This window comes from Carassius auratus, chromosome 19, assembly GCF_003368295.1.
Source record: "Carassius auratus strain Wakin chromosome 19, ASM336829v1, whole genome shotgun sequence".
Taxonomy (NCBI): Eukaryota; Metazoa; Chordata; class Actinopteri; order Cypriniformes; family Cyprinidae; genus Carassius; species Carassius auratus.
In genome coordinates this window covers 11,512,746-11,521,031 of record NC_039261.1, presented here as the reverse complement: position 1 = coordinate 11,521,031, position 8,286 = coordinate 11,512,746, and positions in this window count along the sequence as shown.

Genomic DNA, 8,286 nt, shown 5'->3' with positions numbered 1-8,286 from the left:
TTTTCTCTCCGCCTCTCTCTCTCTCTCGTGATGAAATCATCTTGTGAGGTTCCACATCCTATTTGAGGAATGGACTGTTTGCTCCGAATGGTACATTAAAACGATAATTCACTGGGAACACGATGTTCCCCGAATTCACGCTAGAATTTTTTCTCTGTCAGAGTTTTGTGATGTATGCTGCTAATATCTTAATCTTTAAAACTCTGAGATATTTTGTTTATTTTCAAGTCACTTGTACACATAATTGTCTACTTAATCAATGACTTGCATTGAAAACAGACATGAGTGTTGATGACAGACATTCAGTTAAATATCCAAGATATATAGTCTCCAGTTTTCTTCCCTAGTAGGTCTGATCATACACTGAAAAATCCGTTTTAGTATTTTAATAAATGTAAATGTATGCATTTAGCAGATGCTTTTATCCAAGGCGACTTACAGTGCATTCAGGCTATCAATTTCTACCAAACATGTGTTCCCAGGGAATTGAACCCCCAACCTTGCGCTTCATAGTGCATCATAGTGCAGTGCTCTACCAATTGAGCTACAGGAACATAATTAGATAAACATATTTATTTTAAGATAATTGCAGTTATGACTATAGGATATGAGATGTTGTAACCTTGTTTTTGCTACAAGGGGTTGTGTATTAACATTGACAGTTTCTTTTATAAACCAACTGTGACTGGACTGTATTGTGTGTGTGTGTGTGTGTGTGTATATATATATATATTTAAAGTAGTGCTGTAAAATGATTAATTGCGATTAATCACATCCAAAATAAAAGTTTTTATGTATATACTATATGTACTGTATGTGCACTGTGTTTATTTATTATTATTTATCTATCTATCTATCTATCTATCTATCTATCTATCTATCTATCTATCTTATATCTCTCTCTCTCTCTCTCTCTCTATATATATATATATACATATATATATATATATATATATATATATATATATATATATATATATATATATATATATATATATATGTGTGTGTGTGTGTGTGTGTGTGTGTGTATACAGTATTTTACAGTAATCCACAATTAATCCACATGTCTCCAGTTCATCAATCAATGTCTTGTAAGGTGAAAAGCTGCATGTTGTTAATAATAATAATAATAATCATCAACATCATCATCATCATCATCATTATCATTAAAGGGATAGTTCTTCCAAAAATAAATATTTGATGTTTATCTGCTTACCCCTGGGGCATCCAAGCTCGTCATGATACTTTGATGTGTAAAGACAATATCTGAACTGTTAGAACCCTCTGAGCGCATCCTGTTGTGCACATTCTCAGCAGCAGGTGCATGAGGCATCTTCTTCTTCTTCTTGCTTTACGGTGGATTACAGGCTTATAAGTGCATTACTGCCACCTAGCTCTCAAATGAACCATTGAAACTCTATCTACAATCTCAATTAGGAGTGTCAGTGGTCCACATAAGTATGCAATCCACCATAAAGCAACAATAAGAAGATGCCTCAAGTGCAAAAGGTATTTTCTTCCGTACCTGAGAACATGGACAACAGGACGTGCTCAGGAGAGTTCTTACAGTTCAGATATTGCGTGAATCAGTGGTAAAAAACAATATAAATACTGTTCTGTTTATTGCACAGACCAATTGTTTTGTGTCTTTACACATCAGTGTATCGTCACGAGCCACAGGGTTTAATTTGGTTTTGTTTGTATGTTTTTTTATTGCATGTTTTAGTCATGATTCCCATCCACTTACATTATAAGAGTGATAGACTGCAACGGTTTGAGCTAATAATCTTGGTTTGTGATCTACCGAAGAAACAAAGTCACCTACATCTTGGATGCCCTGGGGGTAAGCAGATAAACATCAAATTTCCATTTTTTGGTGAACTATCACTTTAAGACTATTTTAACTTCAACTCATATTTTTTGATGGATTCAAAGTGAGTAAATGTTCAGCAAATTTTTGGATGATCTTTTCCTTTAAGGAAAAGGACACATTTGTTTGCATTGTGTATTATGTGATTTCACTACAATGCAATAGAGAATATTTGTGTTGTAGCCTACTTCACATTTTAAAAGGTGGTTGAGTTAAAAAACAGAGACTGAAGTACTATTAAATAGAGTTTAGAATTGACTATGATTTATTGTACATTTTCAGGTTGGCAGTCACAGTACCTTGTAAAAGTCGGAAATAATAAAAGTAAAATCTCTCTTGAAGCTGCTTTGTGCAGTATATATAATATATACAGTAAAGAAAAAAATTATTTATTTATAAAACAGATGGAGCATTATTTTTATCAGTACACAGATACTTTGTTATTTTCTGTAAATTAAAAGTTGCATAAATCTTAAATTTCATTGCATCTTCTTCTGTCATTTGTGCACAGGAAGCAATGTAATTAATCTAATAAACAGATATACACACCTGCTGTCGATGTGGCATTAAATCTCTGCCATGGCATATACTGTATGTTACTTCAGATACAGCTTCTGTGTTGTTTTTAGAGAGTGAAGGCACTTTTGCCGCTGTCTGTGCTTAATAACACATTCCCAGCAGCCTGTACAGGCCGGAAAAGTGAAAACAGCTATGTGGGAACAGAGGCACCATGAAACAAACCCCTGCAGAATGCAAGGCAACACTTGTTCAGGAAGATACAGTTGACACCATTAGAGGAAACTAAAAACACTTGTTAACATCAGAGTAAAAAAAAAAACCTTGACTGGGAGCTTAGCATTCTTTTCCCTCGGACCTGTAGAGTTACTTGGCTGTGATCTCCATGCTGCTTGATGTTGCATAGCTTTCTATAAAGGAAAAGAGCATGTTAGTGTTTATTTTTTTAGTTGAATTCACATGTGTATTGCACAAGGGTGTTGTGTGTTTAGTCATTCGAGAACCTTGATACTGCTAGTTGTGTAGCTAGTAATTTGATACTGTGCATCATTTGTACTGGACTATTCCTGGAATTTGTGTTTAGAGCTGGTTTGTTTCGTTTAATTGTTTCTGAAAAAAAAAATTATAATAATCTTTTACTACTCCCATTTTGTCACTGGAAAGCTTATTTCCCCCTTCCTACAAAAACTTCATTGTCTAAAAGCTATTCTGCTAACTGGGTATTGTGAAAAAAAGTTAATCTGTGTGATGCAATTGATTACAATTTATGGAGGAGTTACTTGCGCAAGATATACAGTTATGCACAGGGCAATTGAAGTTGTTTTTATTACTTGATGTATTGGTTTTTCCTTACAATCGCTTAGCCAGTCCAACTCATTATATTAAAGTGGAATGGAAAGGACAAAGTCTGTTATACAAGGTGAAAGATGGGAATGAATACAATACAAAGCCACAGTTCCCCCAGAGTATTCCAGACAATGTTGGCAAGAAAATCATCCTTAATGATTTGACCAATCAATACAAGGCTTTTGAGAGACAAATAACCAAATTTGATCAGCAAATGCTGAAGAAAGGATTGGCATGACATTAATTTTTCTCAATGGAATCGGATGTTTGTAGTTTACAAATCATGTCTTCTTGTGATTGATGGGAGAGCAGAGGAAAAGACTCACTCTAAAGAGACCTGTCAGGAGTCTCATAAGAAGACCAGTTGCAAACATTTCAGCACCTCTTGAGTTGGACATTTGGGTCAGAAGGAAATCCCCCTGCTGTGTTGGACGCTTCTGTCCATGTCAGGTGTTACAAACTACAACCAGCCGCTTTGCTTGTAGCCAGGAAGAAAACTACTGATGGGGGGTCAAAGTGCAAAAACAAAAGGAACATAATAAGGAAGGCATGTAAAAATGCATATAATTTCGAAATTATACAAAAAATACATTCTATATCTACACTGTAAAAATAAAAATAAAAAAATCAGTAAAAAAATGGACAGTGCACTGGCAGAAAATTACCGGGACATTTTACATTTACGGACACTTCTTTCAGCATTAAAATGTAAAATTTCTTCCGTACCATAAACAGAAAATCCGTTATGCAGAGATTTAAAATTTTATAACATAGGCCAATATTTTGTAGCAAAAAAATCCAGCACAATATGTACAAATTGAACATGGTTTATTTTTACCTCATGTGAACATTCTTAAAAAAGCGTTTAGTAGCTTTTATTTGCCTTAAACAGGTGAAGACAAAAATATTATGACATCAATTAATTTAACAATGTGAAAAGCACCACTGAAAATGTTTGTATTATAAAACACTTTTAAGTTCTAAACAGCAGGTGTGTTACCCTTGAAGAATTTCGTGACGTCAGATCTTCCCCTGGTTGTGTAATCTCTTTTAAATAAAAAGTCGTAACGTTAATGGTGTATTCTTTTCTTGAGAATTACTCTGCCATCTCCTGTTGAAGACATAAAGCGCTCTAAACACAGTTGTACCGCCATTCAGATTTAACGTTATCACAGCTGCTCAATATCACCTCACAAACGTCAATATCCCTGATGCTTTACGACACGCTCATTAACAAACACGTTACACCGCATCAACAACAATAAAAGTTAATACACCTTTATTTATAAAACTGAAAGTGAGCACTGTAACACGTACCTCCACGTCGAGTAGCGTTAAGATGTGACAGTATGCTGAAAATGTTGAATACGACAGCTCTGACATTAATTTGCCAAACAAGCCAAGCAGCAACTAAGTTAACGATACAGTTTGTTACATTCAACAAAAAATAATTTACAAAGCAAGTGTAAGAACCATTCTCAAAATCCTAAATCCGACTTTAAAATGAGATTTTGACCGAGACCATCTCTGTGAATAATGGCGCCAGAAGAAAATAAGATATTATTTGTAACATTTTTTTACATGTCTTTGCTGTCACTTTTGATCAATTTAATGCATCCTTACTAGTGCATTTTTCTTTATTTGTTTATTTATTTATTTTTGGTAGTGTTAAGCAAACAAACAAACAGCATACTGACATACGATACACTCACATTATATTATTTATGAATTGTTATTTTGGTTGAATTTTGCAATAATCTTAAATAGAATAAAAGTCACAGTCATTTACTGTAAATGTTTTTTAAATGTGTGAATGTGTAGATATAGACCTGATCACAGCATCATGCCCTGGTTTCACATGTATGCCATCCCCTACAGGCATACACACATCAAAATAAAATGGACCTTTTGAACACACTCCAGGACATTTTGTAGGGAGGGGAAAGTCTCTACGACTTCCTGATTCACACAAAGCATAAAGAGAAAGACAGCTGGCTCTAATATGCTCTCTAACCATAAAATGCTGCGTATTACCCAACCACCATTGAACCAGCCATTCGTACAACATGTGAACCACATTAAAGTTCATTATGCCTTAAACCTGACACACATGTCCAGGGCCACTGCAGGACCTCAGCAGGAGAAGCATCCATGCTAGATTAACGTGCTAGACGACTTAACATGACATGAAGTTTGATCATGTTTAACTGCTTAGCTCCTTCAGTTACGACTGCATAATCTAATCCAATAACAATTATTTACACAGAGATTAGTGACATTAGCATTGAGGACTCCTTTTGACTCCTCGAACAGCCTGAATTAGGAATAACAGATAATTTAGGCTAAATTGTTAGTATTGAGATCTTCTAGCCAGACAGATTAGCATGCAAACACTAAAACATTACGACTGCATTTCGCTTATTGCTTTAATTGCTTAGAAACCACTTTAAGATTGTTTGTGGGGGCAGTGTTTTTTACAAGCGGCTTGCTGTGACTAATGAGAACTTTTAGGAGTTGAAAATGGAGCAAACGGCGATATTTTTACAGCACGGGGATCAGAGCAGTTGTTGGTCGTAATATAAAAATGAAAAACAGATAGGCTTACACCATCCTGACAGGAGTATTGAATAAAAGAGTGTATGATATATGTGGCCTTGGTAAAACCCCTGAAATATACTTTCAACAAAAACAGAAACATTGAGTGTCAAAAGAGAGAGAAGATCATCATAAATGCCTGGAAAATCTGGATCCCCTCTTGGTAATGTCCTGCTTTACTGGCACTATTAAACCTGTCTGTTCGCTATTACATGATCTAAGCTTCCAGGTAAAGGTCCATTTATTGTATTTTTAAATGTTGTTCTGAAGGGTTCACATGAGTTTAGAGGGCATTCACGTTATCTTGCAATAATTTAAGAAAATGCATTTTTTTTTGGAGAAGAATCAAAGTTCTCCGCAGGACTCTATATATGGCACGATTTTTAGATCTTGTAATAAAACTGTCATTTTCACAATTCACAATCCCAAGACAAGACAAAGGATCATAGTGGTTTTTCCTGCCAAGACCTGTCAAAGGTGAAATTACCCTGGCTCTGGAAATCAGAGCCTTCATGTAAGTGTTGTCCTGTCCCCATGGAAATAAAGTCTTGTTTGTGTAGAAACATTAGTGGGGTCAGGGGTTAAAGGCGTTGAATGACATCACCATTGCTATAGTTTAGGAATATGTTTTACATGTATTGTTCCTGTAAATTAAAAACTGATGCTAAACATGCACTTCTGTCATGACATCAGGCAATACTGTGAACTTAAAGCTTTTTAATAATTTCAGTTCATTTTGCAGCCCTGATAGCAGTGCAATAAATGTTTGCAATACCATCATTCACATGACTGGCCTTCATAGGAATAGTTCATCATTTAAAAACCACCATGTCTTTAAAAACTTTGTTAGGTTACACTTTATTTAAAATTTCTCTTGTTACAGTGTAATTAAACAATTAAGTACTGAATAATATTAATTAATAACTTGTACTTATGATAGGGTTTGGTTTAGGGTTAGTTGTATGTAATTATGCATAATTTCCTGTTATTGCTATATATTGATGCTATAAAATGAATAGCGGCCATGTCTATCAAGCAAGAATTTCAGAATAACGACTTGTATTTTAATTTTCTTCCCCAAAGAAAGCTATAAAAAAAATATTGATGCTTTATTGTGTTTTTTTTGTTTTTTGTACTTTTTGAAGCTTGGGGATCTCTGGGCACCATCTACTTTCATTTTGTTCCTCCCAAGTGTTTTTTTTTTTTTTTTTTTTATCCTTTTGTGTTTCACAGAAGAAAGAAAGACATGCAGGTTTTGGAATGCTGAGCAGATTTTATACAACAATAGGGATAGCGGCCAATAATGATTTTTTCTTGTTTAAGGGACTGTTTTCTGTCTTCTTTACGTGCTGTGAGAGCTGGTTTGGTTTGCTGTTTGTAGAGTGACAAATCCACCAAAATAGACATTATATGGCTATTGATATTGCCCTGAAGGCTTGTTTCTTTTCTCCATGCTGAAATAAGACTCTCCTGCCTTTTGACAGGCCCAAGAAAGAAGCCAAACTCTTTCTGCCCTGACAGAGATGCCGGTTCATGTCACTTCGCAGAAGGACTGGTTTGTCTGATTTAGAACCTTTGGGGAGGTTAGTAAAATACCAGCCCTTTGACGTAGAGCAAACCCAGTGCTCTGACTGGACTGGTTCTCTAAGTTCTTGCAAATTTCTTCTGTCCCTGCTCATCAAGACATTCTGCTCTGATGCTTTCGATGGACATAAACGGGGCGTTTAAAACATGATAGTTTTGACTAATAGAGCTAAAAGTTGTTTATACTGCACCTTAATCAATTAAAATCAATTCAGAATTTAAGTACTTCAATTGTGAGTGTGATTGTGTGTCTGTGCGCAATGTATAAGTGAAGTGACATGGTACTGAAGGTGGACAGAGAGCTGTTCATGCACTCCCCCCACCCACAATTCCGTCCGGCCCGAGACTAGAACTCACAACCCTTCGATTAGGAGTCCTACCCTCTAACCATTAGGCCACGACTTCCCTTGTATATACATGTTTATACATTGCACACACACACACACACACACACACACACACACACACACACACACACACACACACACACACACACACACACACACACACACACACACATATATATACATACACACACACATGCTTATTAACATATTTTAATACTTATAATTATTTATAATTCAGTACTAATTTCCATGTATTTTTCCATAAAAATCACTCTGTATTAAAGTATTACATTACAATTATTACAATTATTATTTATAGTGAAAAACATTTTCAATAATAATAATAAAACATACTCTCAGTTTGATCAGCAATAAGTAATTTTCCTTCTATCTGAGCCATTCAAGATTGATATAATGACAGTGTTAAGCTTTATAATATCTAGTTCAGTGCTGTTGTCTGCCACAATAATGTCATATGCTTGACTGCTTTAATTTTGGGGTCCATGATTAATTTAACAATTTATTTAT